The 27789-nt window shown below is 36.5% G+C and overlaps 1 long non-coding RNA gene across 2 annotated transcripts in view; it reads left to right on the top strand.

Annotated features, from left to right (window-relative positions):
• The window catches only part of LOC138242222 (uncharacterized), an 80035-nt gene that overhangs the window by 26574 nt on the left and 25672 nt on the right, over positions 1-27789 (top strand). For both annotated transcript variants that reach the window (XR_011191475.1, XR_011191476.1), the window contains exon 2: positions 7724-7784. This is a non-coding gene — a long non-coding RNA (uncharacterized lncRNA). The remainder of the gene's footprint in view (positions 1-7723; positions 7785-27789) is intronic.

The raw sequence follows: 27789 nt of genomic DNA, 5'->3' as shown, positions 1-27789 counted from the left end.
GCACCCTCAGAACAGACAAGACAGTTAACACACACATCTGTAGTACTTTAGTTCACTGACAACTCCAATCAGTTGCTTCTATCTAATAACACAAAAACTATCCACAAGGGGCACACGCACTCACAGAAACACATGAACCCCAGTTACTCCAAAAACACTGTCCCCACAGAGCAGTCCAGTAATGCTGTTCCCCCAGAACAGTTCCGTCTGGTAACCTTTGTACACAGAGAAGTAAAGGATGAACCTCTGTGGAGTCCTTTTGGTTCCACCAAGGCCTTCTCCTCAGTCATGGCCAAACAGCATGGTACCTTATGCTTTCCTCCAGCCTGTTGCTCTGTGTCCCATTACAGGGTAAGAATGCCTGAGCTTTCTTTAGCCGCTCTCTGTAACGTGCCCCCTTCTGATGTCCGGGTCCTCTCAAGTATTCAGTGGTGCACTGTCCTCAAATTTTCTCAGATCCTTCTTTTGCTCAGTCTTCCTGGGCTGGGCTTCTATCTGCCCTTCCTGACCAGAACTCCAGGACTCCAAATGAGGGGCGGGAGTGTCGTGGTGATGTCTTGGGATCAGGCAGAGCTAATTGATGAACTGACTGTATATAGATTGACAGCTGTAACAATGCTTGGCCTAGTTGAACCTTTCCTGCCATCCCACTCGTTGCCTCTGAACTGTGGGGCAATTGACTGGCATCTAAAGGGCTAAAAGATGCTTTTGTCATTTAATTATCATTATACATTTGATAATATTACGACTTATAAAACTAAAAAAAAAACAATAGGTAGAAACTGAGCTGTTTACCTATCTGTGGGTGGGCTGTCAGAGACAGCAGTTCAAAGGAAATCTTCTACCCTGGTTAATCAAAATGGAAAAATAAACATTTAACACTGAGGAAGACATCATAAAAAGGTGCAGGAGAGAGAAGGGTCATAGAACAGAGAAGGAGACAGGAGAAGGAAACAGAAGTACCAGGTGAGAGCACCTTATTCAATGTCTTGGATTTGCTGACATCCAAACTTGTGGTCATCCAGGATTATAGGGAGGGAGATTTAGCATTGGATTGGTTTTGGACTCTGGGTGTTTCTTTGGTTGGCCTGGTTAGGCATTATGCAGGATTTCAGGTTACAGGGGGAGCATTCTGGGTTCCTTGGTCTGTATAACATAGGCCTCTGCAACACCTTGTTTCTTAAATATAATAATATAAAATATACAAAAATAATAATGTTTATTGAATAACATGTTGAATATTGTGTAATGTGTTGTTTAGTTGTTATTGTAAATAACTACTCATTTAAACTCTCTTCATCATTAACTATTAACATCGCTATCGATGTTTATGATGCCCTTATTGAAATGCCTAATAATATTATGTTCAGATGCAAAAGCTCTTTTAAATGACCTTTTCCATGTTCAAATATGTTTCTTCACTTGCTTTGAGTTACAGTATCCTTTTTGATATCAGCTTCAGGAAAATAACTTCAACATCAACAAACATTCAGCTGTTCAAAAACTGCAGCAAAATGAAAATATTGTGGAGGATTTCAGTGAAATGAAGGGTTTGAGAGAACACTGGTAGATTCTTGTGAGCTAGCTGAAGAAAAAGATTTTCCCACAGACTTTGAGCCAGTGCCAGTTAGCATTGGGAAACAGAAACAACAGTTTTCTTATGAACAAAGAAACACCAATTCAGATCCCCAAAAAAAGTTTCCTAGTGAAGTCCTACTTTGCAGTCTTGATACTGTTAATCACTCAAAAGAAAAAGAAAACAGCAGAACAGGCAAGGGAATAAAATTGTATAAAACTGGAATCAGCATTCACTCATGGAAATTTAAAAGACATTGATGCTGTAGATTTGAGGCTTTTTTAAGACGACTTCGGAAACATCACGCTCCTTGGGAAGTACTGAAGGTTATTTGTGAAAATAAACACTCAGACAGCTTTCCAAACACTTTCATAACTATGCATTCTTTTAAATTTGCAGTTTCTATAGCTAGTGGCAAGCATACTGTAGCTTGTCAAAAAGAAGTGCTAAAAACATTCAACAATGTGTCCACCAATGGTGCAGGAGAGACTTGTTGGACTCAACAACATGAACATAAAATTGCTGGGAAACTGGATCTAAAAAAACTAGTGGGTGAGTCTGAGAAACAAGAAAAAGCATTTAAAGAGCACAGAATGTTTTCTTTTTGTATTTTGTAAATCCACATTAAAGGTCATTGAAGAGGTTTTTTATTTCTTAATTTAGATTCTTTAATTGGATTTCATGATAATGGCAATTAAAGCAAGCTAGTTTGTGATTATTTGGGATTTGTAATAAAAAATAATTAACATGCTTAATGTTTTTGTTTGAAATTGGACAAATATATTATCTGGCTGTTGTGTACAGATCTATTCTGAAAATGTTACGTCTATTTTTAATTGATCTTAGAATCCTTGGACGAAAACACTGAATTATTGAACATTGGACGTAAAAGTCCTTTAAAAATATAAAGAACGAACCAACCAGATTACCAACCAGATTACCTGAAGGTGGGGGCAAGGCACAGATTGCATGGCTCACCTAGGGGAATTGATTTAATTGAGGGGAAGCTCTAAGAATAAAGAAGAAAGACAAACAGATTAATTGCACGTTCCCAAATGGTTTCCAAGCTACTGCTTTACAGTACCTCCAATTTGTCTCACTCTGTGACACTTACCAATGTTAATTTCATGGAAATACTGGTCATTTTTTGAGGGGGGCTTATACACATGAAATAAAACATTTATACAGCCAGGGCATATCAATGCATATAGTTTTTGGTAAAGGGGATTTTAAACTAGTGATACATTTCTAATAATATTTTGTGATTTGACTGTTTTGTTAAAGACCAGAAAAGCTGTTAAACCACAGTTAACACAGCAAGTAAAATATAATTGAAATTAGGCCAAAATGTACCAACAGGAGCAGTATCCTCTCATTTTTGGCTTATTTCCTTATGTTTATACGTTAACATTATCCACTATGACTGGAAAATTTGTATTTTTAGGACAGCTTGCTGAAAACCAAACCAAAAAGTGTTACAAAGGAACAAGCAAATACACCAGTAATTATTTTGCCCCACAGACCTTGTTTATTGTCTTTGACATATTTTCTAAGCAGACAGTCTTAGAGTCTTAGCCTGGGTGGATACAAATGGAATATCAATTTTGAGCCATATGAAATTCTATTAATTCCAACAGCTGAAGTATCTACTGCTGCGTGCTGCTCCTTTCTTCTCTCAAGGGAAGCACTAGGGAGACAGGGAGATTGTGTACAAGCAGAAGAGTGCTGGCAGTGTTTCTCCAAGAAAGTATGGATTAAATCCTCAGCTTTCTCCTCCATCTCTGACAAGTCATTCAGAGGACCCTTCTGTCTTTAGAGACACATAAAGAAAAAAAAGTGTGCATTTTTGGCGTGCAGTATTCCAGGCACAAAACTCTGCAAGTCTTCAGAAGTTCGAAAGCCATTTTCTTTTCTATTGAGCTGGCAGCCTGCCATTGTTTACACATAGCTGTTCCTCATCAAGATGTGTTTATGTTATGACTGTCATCTGCTGTGGATTGCCTTTATATTTTTTGCCAGCCCCAATCATTCCTTAAAATGTTTTTTTTTGCTCGTCTGTTCATATTCTTCTCACACTGTTTGCAGAGACTGCGTAGCTATATCTGTGAATAATTTATGTTAAATGGAACAAGAAACAGAATGTTAACATCAAGAAAGCTGTGTGAAGTTTGATTGACACAAACAACATGGAATATAACAAGACTAGTTCCCTTTAAATCAACTCAATATTATGTACAGTGCAGTTTCATCAGGTATATTGCTGGCCATGACTAGGTTATTCCAGTCAGAGCATAGTGTACTTATAATGTACACTACAACGTTAACAGATTCATCTCAGCTTGTACATTCCATAGACTTACAAACCGAATATGGAGGTACAGGGTAAGGTAGGTAGATTCCATGACCACCCACAGAACGATAGCTACCACCCAGGATTGGGCTTTGATTAGAAATCTGATTGTGCCTCATAAACCTAAATAATCTCTTGCTTATGCAAACACAGCCAGATAAGAAGAGAAAAGAGCTACAAAGGAGACAACTGACTGTGTCCAGCATGTTTTCTTAAAGAGCAATGAAAGAGTGACTTTCATCTGTCAGCCAATCAACAATCTGAGTCCATTAAGTATATTGGGATGAAACAGTATATTTATTGCATGGATTGTAAAGAAACCAGATGAATATAGGAGCCAAGTGCAGAATCATGCGCTTTATTAAAAGCATATAGTTTATTTATATAGAAAAGCAAGTTCATATGCAGGAGCATATACAGGATTGGCATTAAATAGCATGCACTCCCATGCAGGCAGCTACAGGACAGACACACTCTGAGCACCTGCATGCTCTGAATTCCCCAAACCCAACACAAGAATCTCAGACTTACACCCTGTTCACACCTGCGTGCCATCAGAGCACAAGAGAGTCGCTTACTCTTCATGACATGTTGGAAGCTCACTCTCTCAACATACAACTGTCATAAGTAGCCCCATCCAATCAAATCCTGGAGTCCAAGCCCTGCGCAGCTGCTTCGCACTCTCCCCAACTCCTGCACTCTCCTAAACACACATGCAGACAACACAAGAAGACATGTGACTTCTCACAGTGCCTAAAGACAGCACAAAACCATTTCAGCTTTTCAGCAGTTTCACCAGCTAATGCAAGAAATAAAACAGAGTACAGGTACTATGAACAGCAAAACCAATATTGATCTTTATATAAATATTGTATCACCAATTTGGTATCTTTTTTTGGGTCAAAGTATACAAATAGTTTAAAACGCATTTGACGTCTGTTCCCACTGTTTTTCAAAAAATAAAATCTGATTAAGTACTGTATCTGATCCACTTTGTTAAGTGGGATCTTAATATAAAAAAAAATCCCTCATGAATTACCTACAGTACCAATCCAGAAAAACAGATTTTAAGATGTCTTTAAATGTTCGTTTATAAAGATGTTAATATTTCACAATGGAACGCCTGTTTCAGAATGAAATCAATGTTCCCCAGAGGAAGAAATCAGATTAAATTAAATGGAAACTTAAACAAATAATGCACAGATGAAGCTTAACCATCTATTATAAAACTCCTGTATTTCATATGGTATAATTCATTATACCTGGTATCCCCCTCTGTGATATGTTAAAATACATGTTTCATTCATATGCTTTGTGTTTTTTGTATCCTGTAGAAGTATCAGTATAAGAACTTTTAGAATACTTTAAAACTTTATTGCAAATAAATATTCTTTTTTGAAGGGCCCAGGTTTCCCATACATGGTTCTCAAAACAGAAACAGTTAGTGCAGCTCAGTCTCCTTGGAACTGTATATGGCAAAAGGTTACCTTAAACCAGGTGTCATTTCATGCTTTCAATGCCTAGAGAACTGCTTCCAATATGCATACAGGAAATGTGGTCCCTGCATAACTTGTTTGTGCTTGGTGAACAGTTACCTATAGTAAAACTTTCCATATGGAAAAAAACCAAAGCGAAGCATAAATCTCATCAAGGCTCTTGAGTCTTGAAACCAAAATGATTGGAACGAATACATCTTTTCACAAAATACTGTGGCTCAATACGGACTATCATTAAGACAATGTTTCAGTCTGCAAGTGCCAGATGGCGAACATTTTGACACCATAGTAAATTTGGAAAGATAGCACGATTTTATTGCCAGTGCAGGAGTCCAGCTATCAGACTGATTATTCCTGGATATGGAATTTCAAGTCCTCATATGGTACTGTGGATGATAATAAAAATCACACTGCACGCTTGGTTGGTTTCTGTTGCATAGAGGACCTTAGGGAATGAGGTATTTGTTCTCCAAGGTACACCATTAATACATCGTTGTCAATGTGTATTTCTCATTTTTGAAAAGATAATCATTGACATTCATCAAGCGATGTATTCTTTAGAATGAATCATGTTGTGCTGTATGTTTAACTGTAGTTGCTGGACATTTGCGTGATCTATTATCTTCTGCATAATAGCTCTGCCAAATATTCATGGTTCAGAATGAACTTGATAGGAGAATTAATGGTGCAGGTCTGTTCTCATTTTCAGCCTAAGTTCTCAAGGAGTTCAGCCTAAGAATCCAAATTGTATTTTGTGTTTTCATACAGTAGAGACCTTTGACCTCTCAGTGACATGAACATGACTTGAAGCAATACAAAATGGCATTCCACAGTTCCTAAGATCTTGTTTCTCATTTGATCTGATTGCTTGTAATTTCAAGAACACTAGCTGCATGTAAATGGTAAATGTTTTACATTTTCATAAATTCATAGGTTCATGATGACTTGCCTTATTCATGAGTTATAAATCAGTTATTCATGAAAGTTTTCTATTAGGTCTGATTCTTCATGCTGTGGATTTTAGTTCTAGTAACTTCAATTTTCATGGCGCTAATATTGGTAATGCATTACACATGCTTGGCAAAGTAGATAAATATTCTTTATCTTCCTTTCCAGTGAAAAAGCTTACAGAGCCAAACTTTGGCCTATGACACTCTTATGACACTTACAGACATTAGGATAAAACTGCTCAAGTTCATTGTAAAAGCCTACATTTGTCTAATCCAATGTGTTCTCATGTTTTGATGAAGCTTTTTTATGCTGAATAATATGCAAATATATTTCTGCTCAGTTATTTTTATGACATCTGTGGATGGATTGTAACTTATTTGATTTTTCTTTGGCTGTTTCCAGCACTGGTTTTGATTTCGTTCTTCGACTGAAGTGAATAAATACGTCAGTAAAAGCTGCAACACTATACACAGGACTATGATCGTTTTCATATGGCTGATTTTATAGTGAAGTGGGTTACCAATTTACCATGTCTGTTTTTCATTATTAACCCCGGATTTAGTAATGCACACTGGAAATAACTTTATCTTGTGTACTTTTCTGCATATTTAAGACAAAAGAAAGTGGAATTTCAAGAAGCTTGAAAACAAGGTGATTAGAATCAGAATACAGACATATTCCACCTTATTCAGACTTTTGAGTCAGATTCACATTAATATAAATTTTAATAAGTAAGCTCCAGTTCCACAGCATACAGCATTAAAAGTAAACCCTTTTGGAAATACAGTAAGAATTTTTTTTTCACATTAGTAATACAGAAATTATATGATTTGCCAAATCACATTAAATGGATTACAAGACACGGAGGACGTATGCTTTTAGTTTAAAACATTGTTTTTCTTGTCATGAAAAATAAGATGTTATTGTCAAAAATAAAATCTAAATGTTTTCCTCTCCCTAGGATTTCTGAAATGTGCATTTAAAAAATAATTGTGTACATCTGTTTTTCTTCTACTGCAGTTAATATATAATAACCTTGCACTAACTATCAAGACAAATGAGTACATTTTATAGTAATATTAGACATAGATTTTGAATTTTGGCTTTGTTTTACCCAAATTTGATTGAAATTTACGTGAATAAATGTGTTCACCATTGGAACACCGTCGAAAACTGAATCAATGACTTGAGGAAAACTAATTGAATTTATTTAGACCTCAGAGTTTGACCCAACAGGATCTAATATCAACCAAAATCCTATTGGATAGAGATTCTTGAATTTTGGCTTACTTTTGAACTAGTCTTTTTAAAACATTTCACGGGTAATTGGTATATTGTGTTTCATTTTAGTATCTATACAGACTGTTGGCTCTGAAAATGGAAAAGCCAGACTGAAATCTTACCAGCATTGGTAAGTGACTTAACAGGCAGTTGTGGACCTTGTGCTCTATCCAAAAAGTGCTTATAATGCATAAACCCTACATGTGATCAATATATTTAAACACAGACCTGTCACACCTCATTAAATCTATTGGGTCTGGCCATTTCTGTAGGAGTTTGGAACCTTAAAGTGTGGGGTTTTATTGACATCCAAGTAGCCTTGTCATTAATGGTGTCCCATCTTTTTATTGCCTCTATGGAAAAGCATAAGTTTGGTTGTTTTCCTCATTACAGAAGAGGACGATTTACTGTTTTAACTCCACCACCTTCTCAACCCTCCAGACAAACAGGCATTCAGTTGGCAGTTCTCTGCAGACAAAATGAGACAGGGTTTATGGTGCTATCATGTGAAAAGCCCCTAAGCTGACACTGATAAACCTTTCTATCCCATTATTATCCCTAAATCACAGTTATACACAGTGGTTGTTCTATTAGCCTGTAAGTGACAAATTCGTTTTTGAAAATAGAGTTTCTGTCATCTAACAGGTGAATAATTGTTTGTAATTTCTACTCCTCCATACCTACCTTTTTAACCCAAGTAATACTTTGGAAGGGTGAACTGACTGAACTGCAGGGCTTTCAAAAGAGAAAGTATACCACTCCTTTAAACCTTCAAAACTGTAAATAAATGTATAATAGAAAACAATGTACAGGGTTATTGCCATTCAACAAGTACTGTATATGTATGTAATATGCATTTAGCTTACAGAGGCTAATGCCTATTAAATTGTATTCAATAAACTAAACAAGTTTAGTTTGTGAAATTTAAAAACTAGAAATGTTAATGACTAACAGGACAGAGGATTTTTTCTACTTCAGCACATTCATTTATGCAGACAAATTCTTAATTCTGTAGTACACCTTAGGCTTTTGAGCTTTGCTTCTGCTCTATTCTGTACTTATTTCTTCAGTTCCGTGGAAACATATAATCCAGTCTTTGTGTTTCGGGTAAAAGCAAACACAGATGTTTATCTACTAGGGCTGATTGTGGGATGCCTACCTTGGTATTTAGACTTCAGGCCAAAGCACTGAAACGTTCCTAAGAGAACCTTCTATTTATTTACAGCTACCATAAGAAGCCCAAATATGGCTACTCAGGTATGTTAGGTGATTGATAGTCTCTGTGAGGCTGAGGAGCTGATGCATGACTGGACTGTTCTTGACTTCCTTACTGTCATAAACAGGAAAACCAGTAGGGACCACTTCTATCTTAGTGTTTCTGCCATTTTTCTGTCTAGCCCTTACAAGGCCCACTATATACTGACTGACAAATTCGAGATTTTAAGAATGTCCCCAGTTAACAAAAAACAAATATTCTGTACATACTTCTGCATGCATATCTTTACATTTAACAGCAAGCATTCAGATCACAGATTATTACAAGAATATACTTCACTTTACTTTTATAAAATGGCCAGTTTCTAAATCATTCTATTCTACATTGGCATAGTAGACTGCTGTTTCTCTTTAGTTTGTTACCAAGGAACTGCTTAAACAAATGATAGGAGGTCTGCTGTAGACATCATAATTGCCCAATATACAAGCACGAAAATAATAATGCTTTGTGACTCTTTGTGAGTGTTATGGTGACTCTGTTTCCTAATTAACATTTGGACCTTCACAAGGTTATCAGAAACCCTGCATGCTGCTGAAACATCAGTCAGTATTTCCCGCAGAAGCCACGATCCTGCCAACCCTAACTAACATTAAGAATGAAGCAAGATCAAACATGTGCATAATTCTAGTAGCTCCCTAGTGGTTCCAGTGGCAAAGGTCTCAGCTAGGCAGTGGCTGACTTTTAATTCATGTTTGTTGTAATGCAGATAGGAGTTGACCCATTAGTGTGCTAATTCTAAGCACCATACCAATTAGTCTGTACATGATCTGACACTGAAAAAGTTCAGAACTGTTTCAATAATACAGTTATATGGCATTTTTACAACAGTCTTACATTTCAAAGTCCTAAAACTAATAGTTATTACACAGATGTAACTCTACATTTAAATCACTGTTGCATTTATTTTCTTTTTAAAGCACCATTTCCAGAGAACCTACAACTGCAATACAGTTTGTCTCTGTTTTAAGATTATAATATTTACTTTAATGAAATAGATACGCCAGTTACAATTCAATAGAAATACGTTTACATTTATCAGATAGGTTTTGTGAATGACTGTATGTGTGAATGCCAGAAGAATGTTATCAGTGCAAGGGAAGTTAAAAAGAAATTTTGGACTGGCATTCTTGTACAGCTGCAGGGTAGTGTAAGATGATAAATCTACAGATATAATATGAAAAATGGTCAGGCACATGGAGCCTGTGAAATCAGCCGGATTGCTCTACAGTAATTTTTAAGACACTGAATTGAGTACAATGGTGATTAACACACTACTTAAAAGATATGGCTGGTCTGGAATCAGTCCAGAGAAGAGCAACCACATATAGTCCAGGGCTTACAGGAATATAGTACACTTAAAGGCAAAAAGAACTGTCACTTTTTATTTTTTACAGAGATGACTACAAAGATCCCTGATTTAAGATGCAAAATTGTCAAAGGAATTGACATAGTTAACCAAATAAACGTCTTTGGAATCAACTATGAAACACGAATCCAGAGGACATAAGCCAAGAAAGTAAATCACTTTTTTACACAGTTATGGTGGCCTGGAACAAGCTACCCAGCCATGCAGTCAAAACTGATACCACAAGCTGTGGATCAAGCTACTACTAATCAAACTGACTACAGGAGAGAATGGCCTCCTCTCCCTTCTAACACTGTTTATGTTCTCTATATTTCTCTAAACAAAATGCTGCTGTTTCTTATTTTCTTTTTTTGCTGTTAAATAAAATGGATCATTATCATCACTCCCACTCTTTGAGCTCACCAAGGTGGTTATGACGTTAAAAGAGTTGAAGTCCTTCGGCAACGGTTTAATGTGACTGGACAATATAGAAATGACAAGTTTCCCTCCTCAAAAACTGCCAGAAATCTAAACCAGCTGGCGTACATGCTGTTGAAAACAGCCACTGATGAGCCGTGACAGTTGGAGAGTTTGGAGTTACTCCAGTACCGTCTTTTCCCAGCAGGTAATGCTGCAGGCAGTCCTGGAAAGGTACACTGTTAGCGAAAATCAAAGAGAAATGCAAGCTAAATAAGCCAGAAACAATCTAAATAAACTCTTGAACTGATATTATCCTTGAATCAACGCATCTTTACATGAATAAAAAAGTGAAAGACGCATTCAAGAAGCCTGCTGCTGTGTTTACAGTTTCTGACACTTTGAATGAAGAGGAAGTTGAGTTCAGTAAGGAAATCCTCTGTTTATATTTCTTTGGGAATCAGAAGCAGCTTTGGCTCCAAAGAAATAATACATCTAAAAATAAACGCATTGCAGCAGTTTTCCATATTAATGTCACCCCGATTCCTAGCAAATAGCTTAGTTCGGGAAAAGGGAAGTGGACCCAAACTCCAAAAAGGATACGCAAAGATAGAGAATGAGTGTGTCTGGAGGGTGGAGGAGGCCATTGCAGATACTGTATGTAGTTTGTGTGGGTGGGGTGTCCTCTGTTGGGTTTTATTAGGTCAGTGAAGAAAATAATTCTCAGACATTTCACTCCTTTGTTATTGATCCAGAACCCTTATCAGCTATCCTCATTTTTTTCTCCATTTTTTTCTCCCTTTTAATCTTCAGCATTGGAGAGAAAAGATTAACTGGATTGAAGCTTTAAAGCTCCTTCGTGCCTTACCATGACTTTAAAATTTTAACCACATTGCCATTGAAGGTTCAAATGTTCAAATCTTCAGTTTTGCAAGTCACTTTTAATTTTACCAATGTATCTCAGTTCAGAAAGTGTACATGATTTCTTTAAAAAAATGTTTCATTGAACCAGCATGAAATGGATATCAAATTTTAAGTAGAAGAATGAAAATAGTAAGGAGATGTAGAATTGATTTACTTGTCATGCTTTTTTTTTTAACTTGGCTGCTGTGAGATCCCTTTCTAATTGAAGACCGATACACTTCTGATCCGATGTTATAGGCACAGTAGGCCCAGCATGCTGTCTTAAAATAATTCCTTTTTATTTCAGTGACTTGTATGTGATGTACATATTGATTCTGGGTATTTAAGAACAATGTACATGAGCCATGGGGTTGTAATACCCACAACATTGAAAAAAGTTATTTTTACATAATTTACGTTCCTTACTCTAGAACAGATTAGATATGTTTTGGCAGCAGAATTTATCACCTCCTAGCCTGATCTCTTCAGATCCAAGAAGCTAAGCAAGGCTGAGCTCGGCCAGTACCAAGGAAGACCAGGTTGGTACTGCAAACCGTGCTGGGAGACCATCTTCCCACTGGGAAGATTCAAGAAGATTCAAATATAACCTAAATCCCAGCAGTTGTAGAAGGCTAAGACTTTTGCCAAGAATTAACCTTGATGGTGTTCCTGTCCGGATAAGTAACTTTTTCTGTTAAGACAAGCCAGCAGTCATGGATAATGGAAAGAGAAGGGTCAGCTTTAGGACACCACTCTAGGGACTGTCGGCCTTTGATAAACCTTAAGAGTTTGCCCTTCATTGTAAAGACTCCACTGCACTGCTCTGAACATAATAAAAAAGGCCTTTGTGTTTTACATATACTACTGATAAGGAGCTATTTAGTCATTGTAGCTCTTTTAAGGCTGCCTTCAGCCTTAAGGCAAGATGTGTTTATGTTAAGCACGGTTGTTGAGGACTTTAAGGAACAAGTTGCCACAGGGAACGTAGCGTGACAGCAGATTAGTGCTAACACCATAGTGGTGCTCTCCTGAATGAAGAGGCTCCCTTAACATTTTAGAGGAGATAAACATTCTTTCAATAAATCTATGAAAAACCTTCCATTTCTTTACATTTTGGAATCTTAGTGCTAATTAATTCCTAAATTAAAAGTTGTACTTTAAAAATGCACTGCAATTAATAAACATCTAGCAAGATCTACAGTAGAAAATCTTAATGTCATGTCCCATGAGAAATATGGAGCATTAGAATGGCTAATGAAAGATTATTATGAGTGTCAGGAATAGTAAATGATCGTATTAGTCATCATTTATTGGATATCCTTTAATGATGGAGATAATTGTCTTCCATGAACTTGAAGGTAACGGAGTCCAATGCAAACATTGCACACTCTCTGGCAAGATGAGCCTGTGTTCTCTTGGGGGGTATCTGGATGTCAATCCAGTCATGATGAGCTCTTTTCTTCGGTCTCACTGTGTTCCCTTGTTCTGGCACGTTGATGTTAAAGATCTGAAAGAGCACATCAAGACCACGACAGGACTTGATGTCAATGCCGCATTTCTTTTTGTTTGCTTTTACTAATTACTAATTTATTTGGCTGATGCTTTTATCCCAAGTTCCCGTTTATTCAGCTGGGTATGTTGTATCACTATTAATTGGTCAGTAAGGGACTTGGAGAATGTACCACATACTGTATAGTACCTAGATTGAACAGAATGGATGAGAAACCAAAGTTCTTCTTGACAATACTACTAATAACTGTTTACGACTTGTTTCTGTCCCATTTGGTCCAATGTTCTAAGGATTTCAGGAGTGGCATGCTTGTATATTAAGGCATACAGTGTGAAATCAATGTTTTGCCTGTTTGCAGGAATAAATGTTGCATTTACTGCGCTCAGTTAATCATAGTCAAGCACCACCTGTGTAAATAATTCAGCTCCATATCTGTGTTATTAAAAGCCTCGTGCATTTGGACCTTGCACAAGTTAGAAAGAAACGTTAGGCAAGGACACACATGGCTGAGATAGGCAAGTATTTCTTTTATTATTGTTCTTCAAGCAGCACACATTATATGGTCCTGTTGTCAATATTCAGTGTGATCCTGGGAGAGCTGAAATAGCCCACCTTCCTTTAGAGGTCACAGAGTGTAATTATACCTTTCCTGTAAGCTGAATTGCCTGAATCAATTTCTGAAAAGAAAAGACACCACCAGTTATACAGCTGACATTCACAGACTCTAACAATCTCCCACCCAGGCCTAAAACTGCTCCTTCTCCTTTTTAAACAGAGGGCAGTGTCGAATCCCTTAAAAAACCACAAAGAAAAATGTGATCTTGGTCTGAATGAATAAATTGGTAAATGCTCACAAACAGCATGTTAATTCTTAATCCCTACACTTCAGGGGATTGTAATTGACATCAGTCGAGAAAAGTTACTTTGAATGACTTTTATTTCAGCAATAAAACAAGCTTCCTTGGGGTCCTGCAATCTTTTAATATTTCTCGGACTTTTCAAATGTTTTCCTTTGACTGTAATCACATGTTACATTTAAGTACTAATTTTGCAGATTTCCATCTCAAAAGTATTAGATATGATATCGGTCCTCTTAAATATTTTTCCTGAGGTCAAAATCTTTTTATTTCATCTTCAACGTGTCTGCTCTGCCCTCTAGTCTTGCTGCCAGAAGGAATAAATGAGTAAAGTCTTAGTGGAAGAGCCTCTCCTGTCAATTAAATAAGCTTATCGGGTGGTCTGAACTGAGTGGGGTCAAGGCTGTGCTGGCAACAGTCCCAAGCTCTGTCTGTCTGTGCCGTGGAGGAATGCTGGAAAGCTGGAATGGAGGGATCCAAGCTTGTCAAGCGCTGAATCTTTATACACACCAGAATTGACCCAAGATAATGCTAATAATGACCTGTGGCACTACAGAATATTTTGTTTTCATGTGTCATCTGGCAACAGAACAATGGATAAATGCTCTGAGCTGATATAATTTTTCTAATCCTTACATTACCCAGCTTGTTATTAAGTCATACTGTATATAGGTGATGAAATACACATTTGTACCCATTTTTGGAAATACAAAGTAAATCACATTAATAGCACCTGACAGTTTTTTTTTTATTTGGTTCTACAATAATATATTAACTTATTATTGCCATTACTCGTACAGAAACAAAGTGTATACAGTAAACTAACCACAAAAAAGCTATTGTCAATGATTATTGAAGACCCTTTCTGCCGTGCAAACACACAGCTGCTCTGTATTTTTCCAATGTTAAATGGAAGCTGCCAAAAGAAAATACATGGGCTGTAGGGTACATGTGAAAAAGAAAAAGAAAAATCAGAGCAGTGTTATTTGAGGATTATACTGCATACAGCATCCATAACTGGCCTCTGTTTTCATTTAGAAAACTAACAGGTTTTTGCTGCTGTGCAATTTTTTAATCCCATACATCTGCACCGAAGGCAAACAGATTCCAGTGTGAGCTCTGGGGATTCTTCTTTAATTGACAGAGCATGTTCCTTTGGGGAAGAGTGTTTTCTCATGAAGTCTTACAGCACTACTCTTAATTCAGAAGGGTCATAACTTTCAGTTGTGCCACACTAAGGCTGCTGTGTGCTCTTGAATGAGAAGAAAAGAATTTGCAGTGTACAGCAAAGCCCCCCAAAATAGAATGTCCATCGTGTTAGCAGATCAGAGCTCATAAAGCACATCAAACCGCATCAGAGAGAATAACAGTATTTGCTTCTTGAGCCCTTTTTTCAGAGAGCTAGTGTTACAAAAACAACTTTACTTGAAATTACTCAATACTTTATATGTATAGAAGGGAGGTATTGTTTGCAATGGACTGACCAATATGAATAATACAAAAATACAATGTATTCCTTTCTATTAAGAAAATAATTCATGAGTGGCGCAGCTTCAAGTGGCTTTTTTCGGCATGAATGCATTATCATAATGCAAAACTGGGTAGTTGACAAATGCCGCAGTGAGCCTTTTAATATCCATTACTTCTTGTTGTTATTTATGCTTACTTCTTAAGTGTTCTTAAGAACTGACAGTTTTTCCCTCTGCCTCTGAACAAGTTAGATTTCTTTTAAGTAATCCTTTTTCAGTGTTCAGTACATTTCCCATCTGTTTCATTTATACAGTGTGTACTCCATGAGTGATCTATACTTCTGCAAATACTTGCTCACAGAATACAAACCATGAAATAACCTCAATGTATATTAATTTTTAATGATGCATGCTTCTTGTCCAGTAATTAAGAATATGTACTTAAAAAGCTTAAACCACAATGCTAAGAAAGAGAGGATCTGAATTAATTAATATAAACAGGCGTAATCTACAGTTCTGGGATTTTGACTGACTGAATTTAGAGTAGGTGGAATTATGTATTTAATGATGCTGTACATTTTATCACGATCTCCTGTAAATGCATTGGAAAGTGGAGGGCCCCGTCCCAAGTAAATCCGAGCTAAAATCCTCTCATCATCATAAATCCGAAAGGTTTCACATGACATGAAATGAAGGATCCCTGTAGAGGAAAAACAAGTCAAGAAACAGTAGGAAACCCTGGCAAATGAAGTAATCAAACCTGGTACCAAGCTGCTTTAGAGTGGCTTAGAGAAGTTCTCCCCAGGGGGAGGGAGAGAGAAATCTGCTTTTAGATTAAAGGAAAATATGAAAGTCGTTTCGATTATGTATTTAAGTGCAGAGTATGAGAAAGAGCTGGGGCGATCTAAACTAGTCTGATTATCACCTGTGGTTCTCATTTCTGGCCTTGATTTCTGTTTCCTGGCTGTATGTTCCACTTTGCTTTTCTTTCTGTTCTTTTTTTTTTGTTCCAAGTAAAGATACAGCAATCAGGTTGACTTAACCCTTGAAGAGTGTTTCTTTTTCAGGCAAATCGTAAGATTCACCATTCCCAAGCTTGTTGGGCTAAATTTCTTGTGACTTTGATATTTGGCCCACTTGAATTTCTACAACAGCTAGTGTAGTAGTAGCAGGTGACATGGCAATATTTTAAATACAACTATTAAAAGTTGTATATCATATAAACTCAGGTTCAACCTAAATGTAGTGGAATATACAGTATGATACTGTCAATATGAGATACACCTATATCCAGCCACTGCTTTATGAAGTGCTTCCTTGGGTTTTTTCATTCACGTTTGTTATTCTACAACAGTAACTGAAAGAAAAAAAATGTGGCATACTAATAGCTGTATATATAAATCCATCAAGTGCTGACAGTAATTACCAATGTTAAAAAATGATACCAAGTGCTGCAGCAATTTTCTGTATTATGATCCTTAATCTCCCTCTGATCCTTGCCATTTTCCATTTGTTGTCAATTCCTAGGAAACAAAGTACACTATGGTAATTGTGCTTTAATTTCACTCAGCTGTTGCCTGTTTAACAGCAAAATAGGAGATAAATCAACTGGTCTTAATGAATGATCCTATTAATAAAGAAAACACAGTTGAATTGTCAAGGGACTCAGTCAGTTCATAAACTGCTAGAACAAGCAACAAAACTGAAAAGTAACCTTCTGTACAGTACCAGGGCCCAACTCCTGCATTTCAAGCAGTATAGTTTATACTGTGGATACTTGTAAAGTAAATAGAATAAAGAATTCCAAACAAACAGCAAATGGATATGTGATTTAAATATCCATTCTTGGTTTCATTAATCATTGTTTTCAATGCTTTGTCTTACAAATTAGCTTTATACATACAATTGCCACATAATGGACCTTGCAAAACGTCCATTTCAAACTGGTTATTACATATCACAAAAAGACCAGCCTGTTTATGCCAAAACATCAGTTATGAAAATTGTCCTATAAACTTGCCTTTCTCTATGCACAGAAACACATACAACCATATCGAAGGCTTGAATGAGAAATGTTTTTTTTAGTCCAAGCAGGGAGACTTTCACCAGACGTTTCCCTCTGAGCTAAATGTAAATCTACTGTAATCCAAAGCACACACTCCATACAGTTGAACATGGCCTCTGTGGTTTAATGGGATTAAGAAACTGTTTGGACATCATCATTTATTTTTCCCTCCTCTGTATCACAAGCTCTGCAAAAAGCATCAAACTGTGAGAGGTGTAGCTCAGTGCTATCATTTAACTTGCGATCTGTCAGGAAATAATGAGGGCAGGGAGTCTTGACTTCAGAGGATTTAATTTATGACTAATGCAGAGATGCCAAGCCTAGCATTGACAGATATCCGTGCTGTAATTGCCTTCCAGTACAATGAGGTGTGGCGAATTGAAGTGAAGCTGGCCCTACAGATTGCTTGGGTTCTTCAAAGACGAGGGATTGTACTGAAGAATTTATTGGTATCATTTGTGTTCTGTTTCATTTTAAAACACAAGTGTTGATAACAAAGGTGGACTTAACCAGATAACCCAGAAGACAGAAAATTATAATGCCTCTATCATAAAGCCAAGTAGCACTGAATAATTGTCTTTCTTTCTGGAAGACTTTACAGAACAACTTGCTTACAATTGAAAAAAGTGATAGTAAGAGACCCATAACTTAACAAATTTAAGACCCAAGAAACTGTCTAGATTAATTTTATAGTTTTTTTAAACTATTTAATAAAAGTTATATTTTATTATAGCATGGAAATCCTACAACAAAATCTAATCATAAACAATTAGCAGAATTCAGCACTACACCAGGAATTATTAATTATAGTGATATTGAAACATTCTTCCCTGTTCTACTATGTTCATTATAAGTGTAATTAGGTTCATGTTTTCACTTTAACCACATTTTGGTTTAAAGTGTAATAAATAAAATAAAACAGGTAAATAAAGAGTATGTTTTATTTTTCATATAAAGCTTGTATGTGGCTTATTTATGCAAATAATAAATCTTAAAATTATAAAATGCTTAGAAACTAAACTGTTGTTACAGTTGTAAGTTAAATAGAATAGAACTATGCATAGTGAACACATCGAACTTATGAATAATAATAAGCTGCATATTCAGTTCTCTGAGGGCTATAAATTATAGAATACATTATAAAAATTACCTTTAGACAAGGGCCTCTAAATCACTGAGTTGATTAGACAGATAGACAGATATAGTGCTAAGAAAGACACCTACTTGTGTAGTGTTAAATGTGTTCCTGGTAAATACATCTGAAAACTAGTTTATTTCCTCAAAGAATCCTCTTTTTGTGCATTCAGTTTAACATAACAAATTATCTGCCTCCAGAGTAGATGTGTCAAGTACTTTTATGTACTCTTCAAAAAATGAACCTTTGATAAGCTGTTTGGTATTATCAGTTAATAAAAATCTCAACACACATAAGATTTGTGAACATTTTTAATCAGTGCTTGACCCTTGCCCAAAAATGCTTTACAGAAAGGTTTTCCAGCAATGCTGCAATGCTCTTGTGGTTTTTCTGTGCAGTTGTGTTTTCAAAAGAGAGTCTTTTTGCTTTTGTGGAAATATTTTTTTTAAATATTCAATTCTTAAATTAAATAAAAATACGTATTTTTTTAAATGTCAGAATAAGAACACGTTGAAGACAACTGTCAATTTTCAAAGCCTTTCTTAACCAGTATTATTTGTTTATATTCCCTGAAAATGACAGATGATGTGCTGTACAAAATCTGTCAACAATCTCCAAAAAGTTCACTGTGCCTGATGTGTTCTATACACCAACCCGTGACATAGACTACTGTACGTGATTACACATTCTAGAGAAGAGCATTAACAAAACTAGTGTTGCATTTATAATACTTTGATAAGATGAAATAAGGCTGAACTCCAGTCATTATTATTTCGGAAAGGGAAGCATTTGTTCTAGTCGGTGTTGTTATTTCTTTCTATTGTGATTCATGTTCTTATTGCATCAATATTTCCAGTCTTAGTAGTTTTCCCAGTCATAGATATAGCTGCTGTCTGAGGCGCATACACTTTGTATTAACACACTGCACAGACTCTGTCATGTAGAGTTAGAAAAGCTTTCCCTGTCAGCTGTGAGCCACTCCCCCTTTCAGTGTTTGAGTATTACATTGAGCAACAATAGCTGCTTGGCAGAAATTTGTAATTCAATATTTTAACCTGAGCTGACAAATTATCTTGTCACCAGATGCATGAAAGAAATGTCAACGATTGGTCATCTAATCAGGTCTATTGGATACGAAAGGCAAAAATAGTCACTGTGGCACAGAATGCATGTTGGGGGAGGTAACCGCCATTCACAGCCAGGGATATATAGACAATCAGAGTAAACACTGTATAACCAGAATACAAATTTTGCCTTAAACTTGAGGGAAGCTGTCTCTTGATTTGGAATCAATGTCTTGAAGGAGATCTAAAGGTCAAAAGTAGCTGGCATTGATTGCAGAATTGTCACCTTGTATCTCAGAAGCTAAACAAGGTCAGGCCAGGATGTTGCTGTAAGGGGTATCTGTGGACTAGAGGACCTATGCAGGAGGTGCTGTCCTTCAGACAAGATGTTCAACAGAGTTCATGACCTCTATTGGTTATTAAAGTTCACTTTTAAGAGTAGGGGTCCTAACCTTGATGTTCTGGCTACATTACACATCAGCTTTGCTCATTCTTGTTTACAGACCAATTCATTTAATTTGTGAAGAAACACCCAAGTAGGTTCTGCAGTTCACCCGTAGACGAAGTAGGTCCCTTCATAAACGAGCATGTGAAGAGCTTTGGGAACCTTTGGGATACAGAAGCTCAACACAAATCCAAGCAACAATTATCGTTATAGCATCAGGATGTCAAGGACAGTACCTGATTAATTTTCCGGCCTGACTTCAAACGAGCAACAGCACAGAATGATAGAAATGCCAAAAGCCAGCATGCAGACAAGAATGGGGCAAGGGTTAGACTGTGGATCTTCAGTAAGATATCTCTGGATGGCTGGGGAAAAAAAACACCTCTAATCTGCACTTTCCATCTCTGGATTCCGTCTTAACATTCCCAATGACCCCTGCTGCAAAACATGTTGACAATCTGTTTGATGTACTGGGGCAGTCCTTCCTCTCCCCAAGAATTCTCAAGTGCGGGTGATAACTTTCTGAAAGTGACAGGTGAAGGCTACTTCCTTGTTGTCCCTGTGTTGTGTACAGCTCATACTTGACCTCCTTTTTAACTTTTTTTTTAAATCCCTATGATTTATCATTCTTATTAAAGCAAAATTCAGGATGGGAATGACCCTTTTCTTTTAGCATGACTTGTGCTTTTACAATAGGACTGACACCTCTGCTTTGTGCATCAATTACTGTGTAGAAGCTTACACAAACTGTTGTTTCTCTTCTTTCTTTTGTGATGTGACCTGTGTACAAGGGTTAGACAGGGGCAATTATGTTTCCTGTAGTCTTAAACAGTGCTTTTCTTATTCTGTAATTTGTATGCAATTTAATGAATCTGGGTATTTCATAAAAATGTGAGCTAGAACACAAACGGAAATAAAATATTTACGTAATTGATATTTCTTACTCAAGAATAGAAATATACGTTTAAGCAACTGCACAACCACTTCGTGGCCAGATGTTGGAAGTTTCTCAAGGATGGGAATAGTCAAGATTGATATAGGAGGCTTCCAAGGTTTCTCCTGCAAGCTGTGCTGGTGGACTGGTGTTTTCTCTGAAGTAGAATTTCCAAACCAATGCACCAATATGGTGAATAGGCAAATTGACCTATAACCCTCAAATGAGATGTTAAACTGTGGTCCTGACTATTTAGTCATTTGTGCCATAGCACTTTTTGAAAGAACAAGGGTATAAACTCCAGTGTCCCAGCAAAACTACACTAGTCTTGTAAAATCTGCCCATCCTGAAGTTCCTCCTTAGCTTATGTGTCGTAAAATGGTATAAGCTACAGTTATTGTTGCCATTGCAACAGGTACTGCTACTATCATTCTCATCTCTAAATAAAATGTATAACAAACATTAATTGTGAGACAAAGCAGCAGAACAGACCAGATCAGTCTTGCTTTTCTAATTAAAATTTACCATCTGTGGTGTCTTCCGTGCCCCACTTCCTTTAGAGCAGAAAGAGTGGAGATTTCATGTCTTGGGATGGAATGGTGTCATACACATCATGTTTATTTTACAAATATTCAAATCCCACATAGTAATGATAGATTTTAGAATAACCAAACAAAAGATTAACGTAAAAGCAAATGATTGCTTTGCCAAAGAGGAGAAGTAACGCAACACCATTCCTCTATTCACAAGGTACTTGGGTTTAATCCCTAAAGAACTGGATATATGATGCTGTATTTTCATTGGTTACATCGCTTTAAGTTCATTATGAGCAGGGCAGACAACATGTACAAAAACAACATGCAATTATAAGTTATTGCTTGCCATGCCCTTTTGCAGGACCTCTTTTGGTGGGCAGGAAAAAAATTTAGTTTATTGTGTGAAATTATACCACAGGATATTTTTTAAAATTCTTGTCATTACATAACAGCCATTTTTCCTGTCTCAACGTAAAAGAGTACAGCCTGAGTTGTGTTGTCACAAAAACACCTTTGAGAAAGTCTTTAGCAGGGCCAAACTAGAGGGATTGCTAATTTTAAAGTAATTTAGAATAATTGGAGATGAAATTGGACACCTTGTGCATACTGAAAATCCAGACAAGCACTGGGATATGAATGTAGAAAAACGTACTAAACAGACATTTCAAGTAGGACAAAAGTGAAATAAATGACCTGAATCTCTTCAGGTTTACCTTGTAATAACCTCGGCAACCTTTTGAAACCACAGCAGGGAGCTATTGGTGTCCTGTGGGGCACGACTTGGCTTTCACTCTGGGAGTGAGATATTGAACTATTATCTGCTTTGCATTGTTGACAGATGAGTCTTGTAGCATTAAAACAGCAGAAGGCCATTACTGATCCCTGTGCCCTGCATACAAACTGTCAGCTTTGCCCACTTTCTTTGAATACAGCGCCAATGCATCATGCTTTATGTCCTTGCTTGCACTGAAGGAATTTTAAGATCAGTAATTTATATTGCTATTGCTCTATAGCAAAGGATTACTGATGTGTTCCAAAAAATGCAAAGCATGCACCTCATTGGTCCCTCCTTTTATGATACTTAATCAGCTTTCATCTCATTAAAAAAGCACTGATCAGGCACATTGTTCTGTTCCACTTATTTTATAACACATAAGTGAATTCACCTCCAGCAGGCTTTCCTTTAATGTTTCATTTGTAGTTCTCCTCAAAGTTCATGGGATTATATTTGGAAACAAAGAATATTAAGTCAGTGTTTGTCCTTTGTGTACTCATGACATTCAATACAGCAGATGTTTTTATTACATTTTTAGTCTTTTTCACCACAGCTAAATAATTTCTAAACTATATCTGGCTGTTTGTTGCATAGCAAAAGTTTACATTTGATTTATGGATTGATGTGGTTCAGTCCTCTGGTACTACACATTGCTTCAAGAGGATAATTTATTGTCAAGGAACAAGTAACAGGTTTATTCCATGCTGAAAAGAGAAGAAAGAAAACACAACGTTTCGGCAGTGGAGCCTTCTTCAGGTGACACCTGAAGAAGGTCACCTGAAGAAGTCTCCACAGCCAAAACGTCATGTTTTCTTTCTTCTCTTCTCAGCATGGAATAAACCTGTTACTTGTTCCTTTGCAGCCTACACATGCTGACGCAGCTCCCCACCTGAAGTAATTTATTGTCAGATCTACTGTACACTTTAAAATTAAAACAGTGGAGGAGGTGTTCTTATCCAGCACTTCTCTGCTCATGTGAGGTATTTTCTAAGCACGTTACCATATAATACTGTTCAGCTATGATACCTAAAGTATGCTTACCACATGTTTAATATTCTGCATTATCGTGATAAATGGAGCCAGTACATTTTTTCCCTTAAAGGTTAAATTATATTTCTCTAAATTACTTAATAACAGAAACTGTGTGCCAGGTGTAAGATTTCCCATGCCTTGGAGCTTAAATCATTAACTAATCCACCCATTATTAGTCCATTTTATTTGAATTTGTCCTTGAATGTTATCATGACAAAGAAATGTTGTAGCTGATGAAATATAGCTTGCTTTTTTGTGAATTTAAAGGAGGAATTCAGCCATGGGATTTCAGACTTAGGTGAGTCTGTTTTCCAATGTGAAATAAGCAGAACTTTTTTCATTATGAAAATTGTTAAGTTAATACAGATGGTAAGTAAAAGCAAAATTAAAGTGTCGAGTTCAATAACCTCTTATAAAGAAACCAAACAGCACCTCAAATTGAACAACTTCTAAAAAGTAAATCAACTTATCGGCAATGTCCCAGACTCATTTTTATTCTTTTTTTTGTTTTGTATTTCTGGCAACAGATGTCACCTTGGATATTACTGCGTATCTCGGGCCTGCTAACACAAGACAGTTCCCCTTAAGACAGAATAATGGCAAAATAAAAATTCACAGTGGAATACAACTCTGTAGAAAATTAATTTGAAATGCATTGTTTGACATCATTAATGAGATACTAATCAATTCCACATTGTGACTATCCGGTGCATTTTCCTTTGCTACTTTTGATGGCTTAAGGGACTACAAAAGGAAACATAAATTACCACCATACCTATAAAAATACAGAATGGCAGTGCATTGCTTTTGGGTTTAATGTTCCCTTCTTGTGTGATGGAATAAAGTGAGAAATATCCCATCACTGGTGAATGTCAGCTCTCTGTGCACTAAATAAACTGAGCGAGAGCCATTTCTTGCCTTTTGAATTTTCTTTCCTTCACTTTCCAATACATCCATCCCTGCTTTTCAATGCAGTGCTTCCTTCTGGGACTGGTGTCATTCACCCCCTGACCTGTAAGACTGTAAGACTCCTGTCAAGCTTCACCTGTGCTCACTAGGACAGGTAGTGTAGGCCTTGGAGCTTGATCTGTATTTTAGTAATTTATTTTCATCTACTGCCTTAAGCTAAAAAATTACGCCACCTGCGTCATAAATATGATACTTCATAAACGAAGATCTCGTGTGTCTAAAAATGTTGGTTTTATTACAATTAACTTTGACTTTGACTGGCAGCAACCCTCTATGGCACAACATGAGGTGAATGAACTCAGTGAAACAACGTAACAATAGCTCTGCCTTAATACTTCACTCACCTAAAACAAAAATCTTAACATAAGCCAGACAATGTGATAAGACTCGTTCAATGTTTTTGCATTCTGTATGTAGAAATGCAAATGCTTAAATAATCGTTACAATATCCTCATACAAAATCTTTATTAACAAAAAAACAAAATTAAATTTGGAGACCTTAAAGCTAAGAAATCAATGAACTGAGATTTCTTATGGATTAGGACCACAGACATACACCACAGGGGACATTCAAGTCAACAAAGAACAAATAAATAAATTGTGTTCATTGCTGTTTTATGATGTCTCATGGGAGTATAACACTGAATTATATATTCGGGATGTGGATGTTATTGCTATAATTTTGATTAGTGTTTGTGACACCAGACACACATAAATATTACTCCATGTGGAATAAGATAAGGACACTTGAGATCGATATAAGGCCCTAAAGGATAATAGACTCCTTTCTGCAGTCCCAATAGTTATTTGTACACTAAGAAAAAGCTGTTCTTCCACAGAATACAGTAGTTCAAAAACGTGCAGGGATGACCCATTTTAAATGCTCAATTTTGTAATGCTTACAGAAGAGTAAAGAATCTGTATAAATTAAATATACCAGTTCTGTATGAAGGAATGGAATGGGAGGTTTTACTGGAAATGAGGCCAAACATGGTTCTCATTGTACTAGGAAGATTTATATTATTATTTGAATAAATCCTCCAGGGAATGGGCTGTCAGGGATTTCTGTCACTTCTCAGCTGTCTGAAGACACCTGAGTCCCAAAGATGAACCCCACCCAGGATTACTGTAGCATGATCCGTACTGATGCTATTACATTTGAAGACTACAGGGAAAAAGCTTTGAGTTATTTGCCTTTGTTGTCTGAGATGTGAGGAGAAGTGAGATAAATGTATTGCCTGATTACAGAAGATTCTTATCACCTCCTTACCAAACCAATATATTTTTCTGTACTTTTGTCCAACCTACAATTAAAATTATGGCATTGTTGGGGTGTGGGTCTTTTCTTTCAATCAACCAATGATATAACAGGCAGAGCAATGTTGCTAACAAGTGGCCCCTTTATAGTGGTTGAGCAGAACAATGAGACGTTCTAGTAAAGGGATTGCAATATTTTTGAAACAGACAAATCGTATACTGTTATGCACCTGGAACAGAACCTCTAAAAGCATTGTTGTGACAGTACTTCAGGCCTGGGCTGTCCTACTACATTATAAACATGCCTGTGTTTGGTTAAACCTTAGAAGCTATAATATGAAATTTTAGCTTCTAAGGTAAATTATACCTTGATAGAAAATTAGTATTTTTTACTTCCTCCATGACAGGAATGATGTGCCCATATTAATAACCATCATAAAGACATTTCTGATGATAGCCCGATCAAGATCTGCACACCCTAGAGTAGATAAGTGCAAGATGGTCCTGTAAATCATGTATGAAAAAAGGTTTTCCGTTACAGTCATATAGTTTTCATTCCCAGACTCTGAGGTGCTGGTGGGAGAAACTAAATACATGTTTGTCACTTTCAGGTGTTTAGGCATTTGGCACCATATTCTTATGTTCTAATTAAAATGTATTTTAATGCAACGCTATTATGTGTATTTGGTATTAAGAATGGAACAAGTAAATTCCTTGCCCAGTGTTAAGTACTGGCACAAAGTTTGTATTAACTTTTCAGTTTGGTGAGTAAAAAAAGTGGTAAATTTCTGGGGATTTTATAGGCTCTGCTGTGTGGCTTTTTTTTAGATTCCTGTTACAATCCTGCAGGATTAATGATTCAGTGACAGTTCAGAGCTTAATAGTATGCTGTACACCACGAGACATATACTTAAAGCATATACACTCATCACAAAGGCACTAGACCGACAGTATTACTCTACACACAAATTAAAAAGAGGAAAATCAGACCTTACCCAACTCTTGTTTAGGTTTCAAATGGTCATAATAAGATATGTTAATGCTCTCACCCACAGTCAAATGACTTTCAAAGTATTTTTGTGCAAAGAATCAATGAATTCAGAAAGCAAGGTGCCAGTACTCTCTTCTTTGTGTTTCTTAATTTCTATCATGATATGTGACATGAATTGTGCTCACATTTGTACTTCTTTTTCCTGCTGTTGTATAAATATGATCCATGAAGCAGGTATGGGACCATAATCAGCCCACCCTTGAGGTCAGCCTGCCACATGAAACCTTCCTTGATGGAAACTGTTATTTTTCAATGGTCCCAGAATATGGGCTCCCGGCACCACAAGTCACAACTGCTTAGACAATGCTATCCACTCTCCTCCTTGTCTACCATTGGAAATAACTCCAATGGAATGGGCCATCCAGACACAATTGAATCGGTATGTTATCATACTGATCAGATTTCTTTATATCATCATCCTGACAACAGATTAGGACAGAAGCAAATTGTGACCTCTTGAGTGAATAATTAGCTCTGTTGAGTGACCACAAAACACAGAAGACATTCTGTTTGGGACTGGATTTGGCCACATTGTCTCAATGAACAGATTGAAGTAAAGCAATTTTACTTGTAACTTTTCAGGCACATGAAGAAATGGTTTTAAACATTTTGTTTGTATTTGCATTATTCTATATGAATATACTAATTAATTTATATGCATATAATTTCATAAATATGCTAAGCAATTGTTATAAAATCTGCAAATTTTTACTATTTCCATTCAAAAATGTCCTTATTATGAATTTTGCCTTTTTCCCGGCTGCTTAAATGAGTGCGGGTGTAATGGTTTTTTAATGCTTGGCTGCCTGAAGAATATTAGCAGAAAATAACATTGCATTCAGGAGCACCAAACTAGTTCCCAAACATTGACCTTCTTAATCAGTAGAGCTACAAACATAATTACCATTAATGAAAACAACTCTGAGATGTGAAACTTGTTTTTGGTCATACAAAAAGTTCATTAATACTAAAAGTATCAGTGATTTGAAAAGCCTTTTTCTGCACAATATTTACAAAAATAAAAGTGAAGTTAATTCAATAAAAATAGTTTGCTTGTCATTGATTTTTTTTCCATTTCCAGAATTTAAGAAGATA

The sequence above is a fragment of the Lepisosteus oculatus genome, chromosome 13 (assembly GCF_040954835.1).
Source record: "Lepisosteus oculatus isolate fLepOcu1 chromosome 13, fLepOcu1.hap2, whole genome shotgun sequence".
Classification (NCBI taxonomy): Eukaryota; Metazoa; Chordata; class Actinopteri; order Semionotiformes; family Lepisosteidae; genus Lepisosteus; species Lepisosteus oculatus.
This window is presented reverse-complemented; position numbering and strand designations above follow the sequence as displayed.